The sequence below is a fragment of the Triticum aestivum genome, chromosome 7B, assembly GCF_018294505.1.
Source record: "Triticum aestivum cultivar Chinese Spring chromosome 7B, IWGSC CS RefSeq v2.1, whole genome shotgun sequence".
Classification (NCBI taxonomy): Eukaryota; Viridiplantae; Streptophyta; class Magnoliopsida; order Poales; family Poaceae; genus Triticum; species Triticum aestivum.
Genome location: NC_057813.1, coordinates 261571362 through 261589263, shown reverse-complemented (window position 1 = coordinate 261589263; position 17902 = coordinate 261571362).

Sequence of the window (17902 nt, the reverse complement as noted above, 5' to 3'; positions counted from 1 at the left end):
GCCTCGTCGACGTGTCCATGGCCTCCGCCTCGACGCCCTCATCCTCCTCGTCGACTCACTCGACGCCGGACGCCTCAAAACACTGTCAGCGGTCTCTTCTTCATCGCCGGCCGCCGCGGATCCCCATCGTCGACTCGTCGCCGTCCGGCCTTCCCCGAGCCCGCTTCGACGTCTGCTGCAACCGCCGTGAGCTACCGAACCTTTTCCCCCTCTCCGTTCTCGCTCTCGAGCGCCGTAGCCGCCACACCTTGCTCGCCCGTATGCGCCGCCGCCTGTGACCGCCGCCGACGAGTCTCCGGCCACCTAGCGGTCCGGCCGTCGTGCTCAACTCCCTTTCCGCGCCACGTAGAGCACATAGGTGCCCCGCACGAGTCTCCCCGGCCACCGTAGCGTCGACCCCGAGCTCACCCGAGCTCCGGCGACCGCCAAGGTCGACGCCGGCGACAGCTCCGGCCACCCCCGCACCCAACGCCTGCACCACTCGACGCGCGAGTCCACCAGCGTCACGTAGATGCCCTCCGCCGGCCGTTTGGTCGCCGGAGATGAAAACCCGAGGCTCGCCGCCGCGGTTGGCCTCGCCGGGGTCAAGTCGCCGGTGGGGTTGACCCCGTTGACAGTTGACTTGCTGGGCCCAGTTTGACCCTGGGTCACTGACGTGTGGGCCCAGCCCCCCCTGTTTAATTAGTACCAGGTTAAGTTAGTGTTAGCTAACTTAGTTAGGTAGATAGGACACTGACACGCGGGCCCAGGCTCTAATTAAACTTAGATTAGTTAACTGTGTCACTCACGTGTGGCCCCCACACGTCAGGTTTGACCCGAGCCAGTCCAGTTGACCTGCTGACGTCATCATGATGTCAGGCTGATGCAGTAATTGTTTTCTGGAGTTTTTAAATAAATCAGAAATGATTTATTAATTTCAGAAAATATCCAAAACTTCGAAAATTCATAGAAATTCAACCGTAACTCCAAATTAAATAAATTATATATGAAAAATTATCAGAAAAATTCAAGGAATCCATCTGTACTATTTTCATGCATGTTAGAACAACTTATAGCTGCTGTTTAGCACAAATCAATTAAGGGCATTTAAATAATCACATATGGAGTTTGAATTTGAATCTTGTATTCAAACCAACTTCATTTAATCTGTTGCTAGTTGCATTAGCTCAAAACACATCCATTTTGCCATGTCATGATCATGCATCATATTGTGCATTGCATTGATTGTGTTCCCTTCTGTGTTGCCGGTATTTGTCCCCTCTCGATAGACGTGATACCGATGATGTGATCGTTGACACTGATGAAGACTCAATGTTATCTTCAGAAGTGCCAGGCAAGCAAAACCCCCTTGTTCATTCCGATACAATCCCACTCTCTCGCTCCTGCTCTCTTTTACTGTATTAGGACAACAACGACATATTTGTTACTTGCTGCGGTAGCTGAACCCCTTTATCCTTTGCATGACCTGTCATTGCCACAGTAAATAGATGAAACCCACTAGCATGAGTAGGAGTTGTTTGAGCCCTGATGTGCCTACTCATTCATGCTTGTTTGTCATGCCTGCTACTGCTTAGAGTTGAGTCAGGTCTGATTCATCGGGAATGAATTGGAATGGTGTGTGAACATGTCCTACTGTGTGTGAGCTAAGTGTGTGAACACGATTTGGTAAAGGTAGCGGTGAGAGGCCATGTAGGAGTACATGGTGGGTTGTCTCATTGAAGCCGTCCTCAGGAACTGAGTTCTGTATTTGTGATCCATGATTCAGCTACTACCACGCATTGGGCCCGAAACCAATGGACCCTCTCGGCTTCTTGATCACCCTTGTCCTCTGTCCAGGAGTTGCAAGTAGTTTCTGGTGTTTGTAGTATGCTGGAGGCCGTGCGCAGCGCTGACCGTAGGGGTGGGCTGTGATGCGGTAGGCACGTGGCCGGGTAAACCGGGCACCCATTTGGTGTCACGGAACCCTGTTCACATCGTTTGGGGCTGTGAGCGAAACTCCGGCCGGATCTCCTCATGGATGGAACCCGAATAGGCGATAAACCTGGACTAGAGACTTGAGTGTTTAGGCAGGCCGTGGCCGACACCCACGTTGGGCTTCCGCTTGAAGGTTGCCGAGTACATGTCGTGTAAACGGCGGTAAGTGGTGAGAGCGTGTGTGAAGAAGTACACCCCTGCAGGGTTAACATCATCTATTCGAATAGCCGTGTCCGCGGAAAAGGACTTCTGGGTTGCTTATATCAGTTCATAGACAAGTGAAAGTGGATACTCTAAAATACGCAAGATAAGCGTGAGTGCTATGGATGGCGTTCTCGTAGGGAGACGGGAGCGGATCCATAGTGGTGTATTGATATGGTGAATATGTGGACTCGTGTGCGCCACCTCAAAAGAGTTGCTTGCAGTCGTAGTTTAGGATAGCCACCGAGTCAAAGCGGGCTTGCTGCAGTTAAACCCCACCACCCCTTTGTTGATAATGATGCATATGTAGATAGTTCTGATGTAAGTCTTGCTGGGTACATTTGTACTCACGTTTGCCTATTTTATGTTTTGCAGAGAGACTTCGGTCTCACTAGTAGTTCCACGTGGACTTCGACGTTTAGCTTGCTACCTCAGCTACGATCTTGAGCCCTCGGCAGGATCTGGTAGATAGTCAGGCTTCTCAGCCTTTTTCATTTATAGATGTCTGTACTCAGACATGATAGCTTCCGCTTGTGCTTTGACTTGTATGCTCTGATTGTTGGGTCATGAGACCCATGTTTGTAATATCTCGCTCCTCGGAGCCTATTGATTAAAATACTTGAGTTGTAGAGTCATGTTGTGATGCCATGTTGTATTTGCACATATCGAGCATATTGTGTGTATGTTATTGAAATGCTTGGTATGTGTGGGATCTGACCATCTAGTTGTTTATCTTTAGTAGCCTCTCTTACGGGGAAATGTCTCCTAGTGTTTCCACCGAGCCATGGTAGCTTGCTACTGCTCCGGAACACTTAGGATGGCCGGCATGTGTCCTTCTTCATTCCTGTGTCTGTCCCTTCGGGGAAATGTCACGCGATGAATACCGGAGTCCTGTTAGCCCGCTACAGCCCGGTTCACTGGAGTCCTGCTAGCCCAGTGCTACAGCCTGGATTCACTCGCTGATGACCGACACGTTCGATGCTGGGTCATGGATGCCTGTCCCTGTAAGTCTGTGCCACTTTGGGTTTACGACTAGCCATGTCAGCCCGGGCTCCTTATCATATGGATGCTAGCGACACTATCATATACGTGTGCCAAAAGGCGCAAACGGTCCCGGGCAAAGGTAAGGCGACACCCATGGGAATACCGTGCGTGAGGCCGCAAAGTGATATGAGGTGTTACATGCTAGATCGATGTGGCATTGAGTCGGGGTCCTGACAGCGTTGGTATCAGAGCTTGACTGCCTGTAGGATTACCAAGCCAAACTGGTCGAAGTTGAGTCTAGAAATTCTTTAGTTATGTAAGGGAATTGATTGTGGGATGGAACGTAAGGCTCTTTTTACTCCTTTACCTCATGCCCTTCTGATCTGAGTCATCATCTTCTCTTCTACGGGGATTAAGAACTAGGCTATCTCTTCTTTCCATCAGGATCACGTGTTACTAATCCGTAGACTTATAAGATTTTTGGACTTAAGCCTCTGTTCATGTTTTTATTGCTTCCGTATGTTAATTGTTGATCTCGAAACCGTGATATTGTGCTTCTGAGTGGTTATGCCACCATTTTTGTGAATGTCTCAAATCTTTCTGAGCATTTACAGCCGTTATGCTGTCCGAGTCATCCCAGGTTTCTAAGTAGTCTGATGCATTTGCAAATCCTTTCTTCCCATTTCAATGTTCCCATGGGCTAGATTAACCACACTAATCAGTGAGTTGAGGTACTCCGTTACCTTGACATATATGTTGGAGATATTAATATGACCCTAGGTGTCTTAGGGGATCATCTAGTGGTGTAGCCATGATCTGTGTTCCCAGTGTGATGATTCTGGCCTTTATTCTTAAAAGCATTCCGTGATGCTACCTAGTAGTCGGTATTCTATTTCTGGGTTTTGAACCCGAGATTCACCCTACTTACATCATGTTGATAGTGTTGCTAGTTCCTTTAGGATATTAGTAACCTATGCGATAGTCCTCGAGGTCCGTGGTATATCGTTCTTCCAAATACCATGAACTATTCATGGCAGAAGTTCCTCGTTGAACTGAACGATCACAACTAGAGTGCTCTTGATGAGTTCTCCATTATAAATCGTGACTCTGCCAGTCCTACCTCTCTGCATGGGTTATCTGGAAGAAATGTTGATCTCGCTCGACATACTAATCTATGCATCCACAACTTAGAGAATTATATGTTCCTTTGAGTTGTCCCTCTTTAGTTGTTTACTGACCTTCGTCTATCAATTGATAGTCAAGAGTATGCATGCATTCATTTATCAACGCCTATTACTCATGTGGTCCGTCAAGCCATTCTGTCCTGAATGATTTGGAGAAACAAACTCCAGTACCTCATCCATATCTAGGATTGGGTCAAAGTAGTTGTATTCCGCAGATCAAATGCCAATCCAGCTTTTGGTTCTGTTCTACCTTGTAGTATTACCCCCTTTATGTCAGGATTTTCATGAGGATTGCACCGGCTCTTGAGAATTCTTGATGTAGTGATATTTCTCGCCATCATTATTCATCCCTCGGTTCCGTGTTGTCGCAACCGGAATGTCGACAAGTGAATCGTGATGTGTGAAATCAATACTGCTAGGAACTCTGTTGCTTGGTAGTTAAATGGACGATAACCTCATTCTTAGCGTATTGATTATTGAATCGTCACCCTAAGACTGATCATGCTATCTAGTTCTTATTTCGGTGCACCCTTCGATTGATGAGTTAGGATCTTGTCAAGTCCTCGCTCATTTGATCATATCGTCTTGCCCTGAAAGGCAAGATTGCTCTCGAGCTTAGTAACATATCGGTGGTTCGTGACTTTCCAAATATCTTCTTGGAAGCGTTACCGGGTTATTTCCTGACTGTTATGTTGGGCTTGTGATCAAGTTGGTTTCTTGTGAACCACCCTCTCTCCAAGAATCTGTGTTGGATATCCCGGAGCTAGTTGGTTAAGCTAGACAACAACTTGGAGAGTTGGAAGATAAAAGCTTGCCTGACTTAGTTCATTCCAAAGGGATATTCTAGTGTAGTGTGTGTTGAAGAACGATGATATCTTCCTCGATTGGTCCCTATGATCAGTTGCTGGACCTATTGTCTTATCAATCCTTTGATTTGAGTGTGGGCTATCGTCAAATCAAATCAGTACCAACGATGCTCGTAATGTTGTCTTACTCGTGGTTGATCCCTCGAGCATACACCCTTACATCTTTGGTCTGACCAATGCTATCACTTGTTCACTTAACTATGGAATTCCTTTTAAAAGGAAACCCGGATGAATTGTTGTTGAGCCCATTGACAACATCCTTATTCCCTCCATGATTTTGTTGAACATTAAGTTAGTGTTGGAAACTTTTGAAAGCATTTCTTCATGCTAGTTCATGAAGCATATGTTCGGATGTAAGAAGTGACTTCCTCCAGTCCATGTGCATTTGATGCAAGTTGCCGCCGTGGATTCGAGAAAGTCAATGTTGTTTCCTTTGGAATCATCCCAAATCAGTCATGCATACGTGCGAAGTATTCTGTGGTTCGGAGACTTGCAACCTCCATTCTATATGGGTCCCTAGCACACCAAGCCACTGATTGATTTGTTCAAGATTAATAAGTTTTAAGTGCTAGTCCCGAAGGTACCAGACGGATTTGTACAAAACTTCGATATCCTCGCTGATGGTTCCCCCTCCTGAACTCGGTAGTGTTTTATTATAAGACTACTTTGTGGTCATGCTTGTCTTGGACAACGTGTTCACATGTTTGTAGCAGAGCCAGCTCATGTTTTGGAGCTTACTATCGTAGTTCATCTCCCGAGAATCCCGCAACGTCATCTCGTCGATTTGTGTTACAAACTTCCGTTTTTCTTCCTAGACTCGATGAGTCTGGAATATCCTGACCCCAACCAGATCTGAATCTCAGGCAGATATGATGGTTGGAATATTTCCCAAGAATTATAATATTGGTCGCGCGATAACCAGTAAAGTGGATGCCGTGGCCAACACACCCAGCCGGAAGACCTGTTATTATAATATCTTGATTGAGGAAGTTGGCCACCTCCCCATAAGGATTTCGTAGGATTTACCTCCCTAGTTGTTCCTTATGGATTCTTGTGCTCCCGAAGTCCGACCTTTTTACTTGATGTTCTAGATATCAAACCATATCTATGAATGGGTTACACTAGCACATCAAGGAGAACATTAGAAGCGGAGTGCTAAATGTCTCTTGGTCGATCATCCAGATTTTATCTCCTTGGCCCCGCCAAGGGTGAAATCTGAGAAGTGTTATCTTCCTTTGCATCTGCATCATCCATCATCATTCATCGTGGTAGCAAGTTGTGTTGCCAGGATCCTTGACACGGATATTGGTAAAACCTTGATGAATGTGGAAATGCTCAAGTTCTTGAGAGCACGCACAAGCGCTACGTGTTATCATCGGCACTAACTGGGATTCCTCTCAGTTTCCTCGGCAATGCTATGACCTCTTCAAACAGTGAATTCACTCCCTATTGTTGGGCTCTTCCCTAGTTACCAGAATCATTCCCATCATTTGCATTTTGTTCCCAGCTTGCACCGCCAATGTGCCATTCTACCATGGTTCTCTTCCATTTCCGGTGATAAGCAAATTCATCCATTGCGTTGTCTTCAACAAGGTAATCTACATCATCCAAGTCCGAGTATGCCATTCTACCGACCCCCTCCACACGATCGCTCGAGAATTGCCTTAGGCTGGTTTTAAGAGTTACAATGATCCCTGAATCAAAGGTAATTCTTTTTGCCACTTAAGGGGATATTTCTACGAGTCACCTTCCCTAAGGTGCCTCGTTGTGGCTCCATGGCAACTCAACTCCTCGCTACGTGACAATCGTTTACCACATTCTTGAGTCTGGAATTGTTGTCTACCTAGTGAACCTTCGTCATCCGTTTCTTTCCACCCCTCTTGATGTGTATCTCGTGTCTCAACCCGAGAGATGGTCCTATGTCTCATTCCGTGAGTTGTTCGATCTTCGAGAAGATCGACCCTTCTAGAGTCTCCTTCTTCCCTCCATGTCATGTTGACAGGATTTCTTAGAGCAAGACTTCAAGACAATGATGGTGATCGAATCAACGTTCCTATGAAGTGCAACCTGAATCGTGAAGATTATACTAGTCTGCGTTACCCTTCACCTTACCCTACGCTTGAATCTCGAGACGAGATTCTTGTTTAGTGGGGGTGAGTTGTCACATCCCTAGCTGCTGGTAGTGCTCTAGGCTAGCTTCATGTGTGCATCATGTCTATATTTTCGAAACTTGAACTGAGGAATTTTGGAAGCCTCAAAAACTTAAATAAAAGAGGGGCAAAAACCCTAGAAATCTCATTCATTGCTCTAAAGTGCTCTTCTTAAATGTTTGATAATTTTTGGTAAGGGTTCTGGTCCCAACCAAAATATTGAACATTTTCAAGGATTTATTTTTTGGGACTTTGGATTTAATTCATTAGCTATTTGAATTTGAATTATATTCATATAATTAGAATATAATTTCAAATACCCCTGAAATATTTTATAAGCTTTTGGAAAAGTCCATCTAGCAATATAAAATATTCAGAGGAGTTTTTGGCATTGTTTGAATTATTTTAAATTCAAAACAGTGGCAAAATAAATTAAATAAAAATAAACAGAACAGAAAAATAAAGAGCAGAAGCCTACCTGGCGCCTACCTGTCCAGCCCAGCCGGCCCAGCTCCTCCCGCTGGCCCAGCCCACCGCCGCCTCCCTCCCCTGTCGTCTTCCTCCCTGCCAGGAGGACGGGCACGCGCCCGGCGTGCGCGGCCACGCGCCCCGGCCACCTCCTGCTTCCCGGCCACCTCCTGCTTCCCCCCGGCCTCCCTAGCGACGCCACGACGAGGCCTCGTGTCCCCTCGCTCCTCTTCCTCCCCCGCTGCATCCCCTCTCTCCTTTGCTCCCTCTCTCTCGCCCGAACCCGAACGCAGCCATCGCCGCCGACTAGAACCACCGCGGCCACAGGCCCTCCCTCGCCTCGCCGACGTGTCCATGGCCTCCGCCTCGACGCCCTCATCCTCCCCGTCGACTCACTCGATGCCGGACGCCTCAAAACACCGTCAGCGGTCTCTTCTTCACCGCTGGCCGCCGCGGATCCCCATCGTTGACTCGTCGCCGTCTGGCCTTCCCCGAGCCCGCTTCGACGTCTGCTGCAACCGCCGTGAGCCACCGAACCTTTTCCCCCTCTCCGTTCTCGCTCTCGAGTGCCGTAGCCGCCACACCTTGCTCGCCCGTACGCGCCGCCGCCTGTGACCGCCGCCGCCGAGTCTCCGGCCACCTAGCGGTCCGGCCGTCGTGCTCAACTCCCTTTCCACGCCACGTAGAGCACATAGGTGCCCCGCACAAGTCTCCCCGGCCACCGTAGCGTCGACCCCGAGCTCACCCGAGCTCCGGCGACCGCCAAGGTCGACGCCGGCGACAGCTCCGGCCACCCCCGCACCCAACGCCTGCACCACTCGACGCGCGAGTCCACCAGCGTCACATAGATCCCCTCCGCCGGCCGTTTGGTCGCCGGAGATGCAAACCCGAGGCTCGCCGCCACGGTTGGCCTCGCCGGCGTCAAGTCGCCGGTGGGGTTGACCCCGTTGACAGTTGACTTGCTGGGCCCAGTTTGACCCTGGGTCACTGACGTGTGGGCCCAGCCCCCCTTGTTTAATTAGTACCAGGTTAAGTTAGTGTTAACTAACTTAGTTAGGTAGATAGGACACTGACACGCGGGCCCAGGCTCTAATTAAACTTAGATTAGTTAACTGTGTCACTGACGTGTGGCCCCCACACGTCAGGTTTGACCCGAGCCAGTCCAGTTGACCTGCTGACGTCATCATGACGTCAGGCTGATGCAGTAATTGTTTTCTGGAGTTTTTAAATAAATCAGAAATGATTTATTAATTTCAGAAAATATCCAAAACTTCGAAAATTCATAGAAATTCAACCGTAACTCCAAATTAAATAAATTATATATGAAAAATTATCAGAAAAATTCAAGGAATCCATCTGTACTATTTTCATGCATGTTAGAACAACTTATAGCTGCTGTTTAGCACAAATCAATTAAGGGCATTTAAATAATCACATATGGAGTTTGAATTTGAATCTTGTATTCAAACCAACTTCATTTAATCTGTTGCTAGTTGCATTAGCTCAAAACACATCCATTTTGCCATGTCATGATCATGCATCATATTGTGCATTGCATTGATTGTGTTCCCTTCTGTGTTGCCGGTATTTGTCCCCTCTCGATAGACGTGATACCGATGATGTGATCATTGATACTGATGAAGACTCAATGTTATCTTCAGAAGTGCCAGGCAAGCAAAACCCCCTTGTTCATTCCGATACAATCCCACTCTCTCGCTCCTGCTCTCTTTTACTGCATTAGGACAACAACGACATATTTGTTACTTGCTGCGGTAGCTGAACCCCTTTATCCTTTGCATGACCTGTCATTGCCACAGTAAATAGATGAAACCCACTAGCATGAGTAGGAGTTGTTTGAGCCCTGATGTGCCTACTCATTCATGCTTATTTGTCATGCCTGCTACTGCTTAGAGTTGAGTCAGGTCTGATTCATCGGGAATGAATTGGAATGGTGTGTGAACATGTCCTACTGTGTGTGAGCTAAGTGTGTGAACACGATTTGGTAAAGGTAGCGGTGAGAGGCCATGTAGGAGTATATGGTGGGTTGTCTCATTGAAGCCGTCCTCAGGAACTGAGTTCTGTATTTGTGATCCATGATTCAGCTACTACCACGCATTGGGCCCGAAACCAATGGACCCTCTCGGCTTCTTGATCACCCTTGTCCTCTGTCCAGGAGTTGCAAGTAGTTTCTGGTGTTTGTAGTATGCTGGAGGCCGTGCGCAGCGCTGACCGTAGGGGTGGGCTGTGATGCGGTAGGCACGTGGCCGGGTAAACCGGGCACCCGTTTGGTGTCACGGAACCCTGTTCACATCGTTTGGGGCTGTGAGCGAAACTCCGGCCGGATCTCCTCATGGATGGAACCCGAATAGGCGATAAACCTGGACTAGAGACTTGAGTGTTTAGGCAGGCCGTGGCCGACACCCACGTTGGGCTTCCGCTTGAAGGTTGCCGAGTACATGTCGTGTAAACGGCGGTAAGTGGTGAGAGCGTGTGTGAAGAAGTACACCCCTGCAGGGTTAACATCATCTATTCGAATAGCCGTGTCCGCGGAAAAGGACTTCTGGGTTGCTTATATCAGTTCATAGACAAGTGAAGTGGATACTCTAAAATACGCAAGATAAGTGTGAGTGCTATGGATGGCGTTCTCGTAGGGAGACGGGAGCGGATCCATAGTGGTGTATTGATATGGTGAATATGTGGACTCGTGTGCGCCACCTCAAAAGAGTTGCTTGCAGTCGTAGTTTAGGATAGCCACCGAGTCAAAGCTGGCTTGCTGCAGTTAAACCCCACCACCCCTTTGTTGATAATGATGCATATGTAGATAGTTCTGATGTAAGTCTTGCTGGGTACATTTGTACTCACGTTTGCCTATTTTATGTTTTGCAGAGAGACTTCGGTCTCACTAGTAGTTCCACGTGGACTTCGACGTTTAGCTTGTTACCTCAGCTACGATCTTGAGCCCTCGGCAGGATCTGGTAGATAGTCAGGCTTCTCAGCCTTTTTCATTTATAGATGTCTGTACTCAGACATGATAGCTTCCGCTTGTGCTTTGACTTGTATGCTCTGATTGTTGGGTCATGAGACCCATGTTTGTAATATCTCGCTCCTCGGAGCCTATTGATTAAAATACTTGAGTTGTAGAGTCATGTTGTGATGCCATGTTGTATTTGCACATATCGAGCATATTGTGTGTATGTTATTGAAATGCTTGGTATGTGTGGGATCTGACCATCTAGTTGTTTATCTTTAGTAGCCTCTCTTACGGGGAAATGTCTCCTAGTGTTTCCACCGAGCCATGGTAGCTTGCTAATGCTCCGGAACACTTAGGCTGGCCGGCATGTGTCCTTCTTCGTTCCTGTGTCTGTCCCTTCGGGGAAATGTCACGCGATGAATACCGGAGTCCTGTTAGCCCGCTATAGCCCGGTTCACCGGAGTCCTGCTAGCCCAGTGCTACAGCCTGGATTCACTCGCTGATGACCGACACGTTCGATGCTGGGTCATGGATGCCTGTCCCTGTAAGTCTGTGCCACTTTGGGTTTACGACTAGCCATGTCAGCCCGGGCTCCTTATCATATGGATGCTAGCGACACTATCATATATGTGTGCCAAAAGGCGCAAACGGTCCCGGGCAAAGGTAAGGCGACACCCGTGGGAATACCGTGCGTGAGGCCGCAAAGTGATATGAGGTGTTACATGCTAGATCGATGTGGCATTGAGTCGGGGTCCTGACATCTATAAAGGCCTTGTCCATGCTGATGGGGGGGGGGCAATTCAAGAAGTTTACCACATAATCTTCTTCATAAGCATTGCCTTTATTCTACATTTTGTTAAGAGTAAATATAGATGTGATAATATACAAAAAAATGGAGAATATTTAAGATAAGATGAAGAGTGATGCTACATAACCAAGTAGCTATAAATGTAAGTGCAGCGATACAGGCAAAAGGTACAGCCAAGAGCAATGCACAACTAAACTTCTTCAGTACCAACCTTATGGTAAGAGTAAATATAGATCTGATGTGTAGAAAATGGAGGGCAAAGGAAAATAAGCTGCAGAGTGATGGTACATGAACAACTACCTGTCATTATAAGTACACTGATAAAGGGCAACATGTACTTACAAGAACAATGCAGAGCTAAAAAAACATTGGCATTGGATACTGAAGAATTTGGAGCGAACAATTGATAAGCAATCTATCATGCATACTGCTATCACATAATGAACCAGGTATGTATGCAAGTACAGTGATACAGGATAACAGGTACTAACAAGAGCAAAGCAGCGGGCAACATATATGCGATATCCTGTCGTTCTTTTCAAACCGGAATTCTTCTTCGAGCAGATTTCCTGCAAACAAGATCCGTAAGGCACATGCGGAAAAGTAGAAGTTCAAATTGTCATGTGATTTCATAGACAGTACCTCATCCTGGGAACGAGACCAGTGCATCACAATGTTTTTCCATTCAATGTCTTCTAAATTTAGCACAGGAGACTTCACCGGAAATTCGTTTATAGATTTGCCACCAAAGTGTGATTTCCTCAGGTAACACCGATACTGCTGCAATGCTTCCTTGAAAAGCACAAGCAAGCTTTCCTCATCATGACTATCCAGATTGACCCTCGCCTAGTTACAACAATGTAATGTAAATCATTGATGTGTTCAATCAGCAGAAAACAGGAAAATAATAACCATGAATAATAGCACTTACACGTAAGTTGGACAGGAAGATGTAAAAATGGTGTTTGTCTTCACAATAATCTTCCCATGATGGGAATATATGCACGTAGTCCCTAACAACATTGAAAGAATTGTCTTTTAAACTGGGAATAAATGGAATGGGGTTCCAATCTGCAGGAATTGGCTGTCTCTGCAGTTGGGATAGGTCTTCGGCCGGTGGACTTGCTGTACTTTTTGCTGGAGTGGGATTTTTTTGTGGTATAGCTGGTGCTATGGCAAATGACATTGGTATACCTTTTGCTGGAGTACAGGTCCTGTGTGGTGGGGCTAGTGGTGTGGCCAGTGAAGTATGGGTACAATCTGCTGGAGTCGGTCCTACGTTTTGTTTCACAGCTCTATCGGACATGGTAAAGAAGAGCAAGTAGATTTTGGATAATAAAATGTTGGTGGTGCAGTGTCCACACATGATGAACCAGAGCGCATTAAGAATGCAACTCCCAGCTTTCTCTTGACCATTTCAGGCGGTTGGATGAAGATCCTACGTCTCCTAACCCTTCTTCCTCGTCTGTGATTCTTCCCATACAGAACACCGCACGGGCCGCCGGCCGGACCACCGGCCCCCACCGCCTGTGTTCCTCCGCCACCCCACCCCCCACCCGCGTTGAGTTTTCTTCGTTCGGCGAGGCCCCACAACCACCCGAGCCCCTTGGACCGCACCGGCGAACTCCGGCGAGCTCTGAAAAATCGACTGACCCAATTTTGAAATATAGTTTACTGTGATTTAACTAGTGTGGAATATAAAAGGGGAAGACCATAAGCATTGGGAGTATAGTGTTGAGCGTGCCATGGCGGATCTGAAGGTGCAAACCGGACAAAGGCAACTTCGCAACCAAGACAAGAAATCAGAGTAAAGCAGTGGCGATCTATTTTCTTGCTGCGATAAATAAGTTGAGCAGATACGAAAGAGTACCGCCTTTGGTGCGGCGCCGTGTACGCATCTGGTGAGAATTTGACGGTGCTGTGGTAGCGATGGTTGTCGGCGGCGTGGAAGCAGATCTAGGAGGGTAGACGGTGGCGGCGGGGTGCGGTGGACGAGATGGTCGTAGGAGCGGCACCGGCAAGGTGGACGACGGCGGGGATGAAGCGAGAGGACAGGATGCAAGGATCCCAGTCCGAAGGCGTGGATAAGAGAGGTCGATCTCTTGTAATGGACGGCGGCGTCGGGGTATCAGCTCCGGCATGGTGGAGGAGGAAGGCGGTGGATGGGGTGGCGGACGGCGGCGGACGGAGGAGGGTGGGGTGGAGAGGGTGTTTTGGCACCCACGGAGTACGAATGGGGAAAAGGGAGGTAGAGAGGAAGGGGGGAACCATGTAGTCAGGGCGCGCTTGTCTCAAATGCGAGGAAATTTACAAACTTAGCCCCCGTTTCAAATTTCTACTACATCACAACAACATTAGTCGGTTGGGGATAGGACGGTAATCTCGCATACACCGAATATTTGCCGACAAGAGTTTGTTTTTGGCGCCCACCGTGTATGAATATGAATCGGGGAGGGTGTCGATTTTGGCCGAGGGCAAACTATGTTTTGGCGCCCACCATGTATGAATCAGGGTGAGAGGCGGTTAGTCACGTTTGGGTGAAATTACAAACCTACCCCTATCGAAACCTATAGAAATCCAGCAGATAGGCTTTGCGCGGCAAGAATAGGCAGTAGTGATTTCCATCTCGCAGATTTTGGTTTCGGGCGGTTACTGCGACTTTCCCCGCTTCGTTAAAATTTTGCACAGTGCACGTTTACCGTGCCAACTCAATTCGAATCCCGTTTGTATTCTACTATTTTTTTTGGGCGGGGTCCATTTTCAATTGGAATTACATTCTATATACATCATTTTTTTATATGTATACTTTCAAAAGCAAAACAAAGAATTCTGCTCCTTTATATGTATAATATGATTTACAAATACAATGATCTCGAAATCTTAAGGTTAAATTCGAAAAAATTTAACAAAATTATGTTCTACTAAAATGTATGGATCAGTAATATCTACATATTAAATAACATAGATGCGCGTGAATTCATATGAGTATGCATGTTTGATAGATCAATTTTGGTTCGAGTATGGATTACATGTATCATCATCTCGAATTGAAATATTTGAATACCTTTTTTGTTCACTCCTTTCACGCCCATCTCTCTCGCATGCATGCTCCTTCAGGTAGCCATCACTCTCTTTTCTCTACCTCACCCACACGCTCACTTCATGTTTCTCCTATCCTCGCAAACATGGTCTCTCGACGTCTCCCTTGCGAAGTGTCACACTCTCCCTATCATTATATATTACACGGTTTTCATTATCTCTCACGTCTCTACTATTCTCTGGTATCACTCGGTACCTAAGCTGTCTTTTTCACCGCCACACACACAGTCTCCACTCGTCTTTCACTTTGTCTTTCTCTCTATGGGATTCTCTCACACACCCTATATGTCTCTACATATGACTCATACCACTAAAATTACTCTCTCTCTCTCTCTCTCTCTCCTGTAGACACAACATTTGTTGCGGTCTCCTTTTCGTCTCCATCCCAGACTGACACCGATCAGACAACCCCGACTACCGTCTCCTCTCTCTCTCTCACATACACACACACAACTCCTGCTTCCACCCCCCTTCCCAACTACTGTCTCTCTCTCTCACACACAAAACTCTCGCTTTCGCACCCCGACTCGTATTTCTCTCACAAGCATTTATCGACTAGCTAGCCTCTAGATAGGTTTATACACCCGCACACTCATGCTTCCACCATCGCATACATGTCTCTCTCTCGCTCCTTGTATCTATGTAGCTTTTTCTTCTCTTGTTGAGACACGCCCTCTCAATCGTGCACATACACACTATCGCCTCATTTTAAGCTGATACCTATCGCACACACACTACTTGTGTCTTTGTCACACATGCACTCCGTCCTCCTCAACTCTCCCTCTCTCTCTCACACACACATGGGCTTTTTGCAACAACTAGCAAGATACCATGCGTTGCACAGAACAACAAGATGCATTTGTATGAGTAGTTTATCTTGTGGGGGAAAAGGATGAACAAGGGAAGACCTTATTTGCAAATGTGGAGAGGGATGTGGGTATCTTTTTGCGAAATTGCCATAGTTTCCTTCCTATCTGTCAGATATAGATTGGACGACCTATATTGCAGGATGGAAGGCACACGATCATCACCGACAATGCTTTTTATAAGAGTAGGGATAAAAAATAGAGTTGGTGATGATGGTGGGCCTGCCATCCTGCAATGTAGGTCGTCCGATTTATATCTGACAGATAGGAAGGAAAATATGGCAATTTACCCACACTCTTCACCACATTTGTAGATAAGGCCTTCCCTCGTTCATCCTTTTCTCCCACGAGATTTTGATGTTCCGTGCAACGCACGGGCATCTTGCTAGTAAGAGTAGAAAATAGACATATACCACTTCTCGAATCTTGAAACCAACAACATGCCTCCCTTATCTCATCAAAACCGCCAAAGGAATATATTTTGAGTGAAACATAACATATTTTTTAGTGATATACGTATTTCAAAACTAGACTTTTTTTCTATCAAATCGGTGAATATGTATTAATCTACTTTGATCGTGTGGCAACGCATTGGCACATTGCTAGTAGTTATTATAATTTTTTGGACACCAGACAAACGGCGGAGTACATATACGAAGAGAAGAGGCGCACGCACGCAGTCGGCCTCTCGCTGTCTCGCACACATGTTAAGTAAAGGCGACGTTAACAAATAAACCCTAAAACCCTAGGTGCATGATTGCTGCATTCGCGGGTACCGGGTACGTGGTGGAGCACCTTTGTAGGAGTTGATGGTTGGGACCACATGTGAACGACTTGGAGCGCGGTGGCTCGCCAGTTGCCACAGACCGAGTAGCCACGTTTAAAATATCTTTTTTTAGCGGGGTTAAGAGTTCCGATTATAAATGGCACGTTATAAGTAGTAAGTAGTTTTAGAACGATTGGTATGGAGCGAAAATGGAATTCATAGTACTACGTACCTCCTTGGCGTATGGTTGTATGGGTTTATGTTACGAGATGTTGAACCTGGTAGTTCTAGGGCAAATACTATGGTTTAGATTTAGATGCTGGTTTTCAGTAATCGGAAGGGGAAACCCTTCTTTGATTAAAAAAACTACTACCTCCATTATGGTTTACTAGTACCCATCGTACTTTGGGTCAAAGTTTGTCCACGAATTTTACTTGTAAAATGTGAATGGAAAACGAGATTTTGTTATACCCAAACAAAAAAGGACTGGAGGGAGTGATTGCTCTGACACGGACACGGCCTCTCATAGCGCAGGCATTGAACCGGCACGCCGGCCAAGAGGGCTGCACTCGCTGCAGGCCCGGCTGAGCACGCCTCCTCGCCGCATGCAACCAGCTTAAGACTGCCCCGCCTGCCTTCATTGAATCCGCGCGTGTGCCAGCAACACGTCCTTCCGCGAGCCGGCAGACATTTTAGAACACAAAAAATGACTAAAATATAATTAATGTACGCATGGTCTTGACTTGTTGTGCTCGCACTGGTAGTAGGAACTAGTAGAGGTTTTTCTTTATTTATAACTCTCCTCAATTTTTTTTGGCTTTGAAGTGTATCATGGTTGTGGACATTATGTATGAATGTGCAGATATCTGTGAACATGAGTTTGATGTGGAAGTTGGACTTGGTATGTCGGGCTTGCGCGTGAACTATACCATGTCCAATGCTTCGTCTGTTATTGTTTGGAAAGTAATTGTTGTTATTACATGACCCAAAAAAACATTTTGTGCCACATTAGTAGATGCACAGACATCACAACAGGCATGCTGACTGGATAAACATTTGAACCTAGCTATTATGAAGGAAATTTTGTATTGACAACAGTTTTAGATAGCAGGAGACGCCTAGCCTGCTCTGCCTCTGCTAGCTTATTTCTGGCTTCTTCCATCTTTTCTTTGGCTTGGGTGAAGAGAGCATCTGATTGCTCTTTTCGCTTCTTCAGGAACTCAGCTACATTCTCAAGGGCTGCTGCACGCTTTCTTTCAGCCTTTACTAATGCCACGAGGAAACGAACAGCCGACGACTCCACATGGCTTGTGTGTAATCCAGCATCATCTGGGAATTTGCACCTTGTGTCTAATCCAGCATCATTAGGGAACTGGCACCTTGTGTGTAATCCAGCCTCATTTTGGAAACATGATCTCGAGGTTGACCATACTTCCCTCCTCGCAGGAACTGCATCCTGACCTGAAATTACTTCTTTTTTAGATCAATACTCAGAGAAACCTAGATCCATTTAGTAGAAGCCAGATAAACAGAACTCGGAGAAGTGAATTCAAAAGGAAAATAAA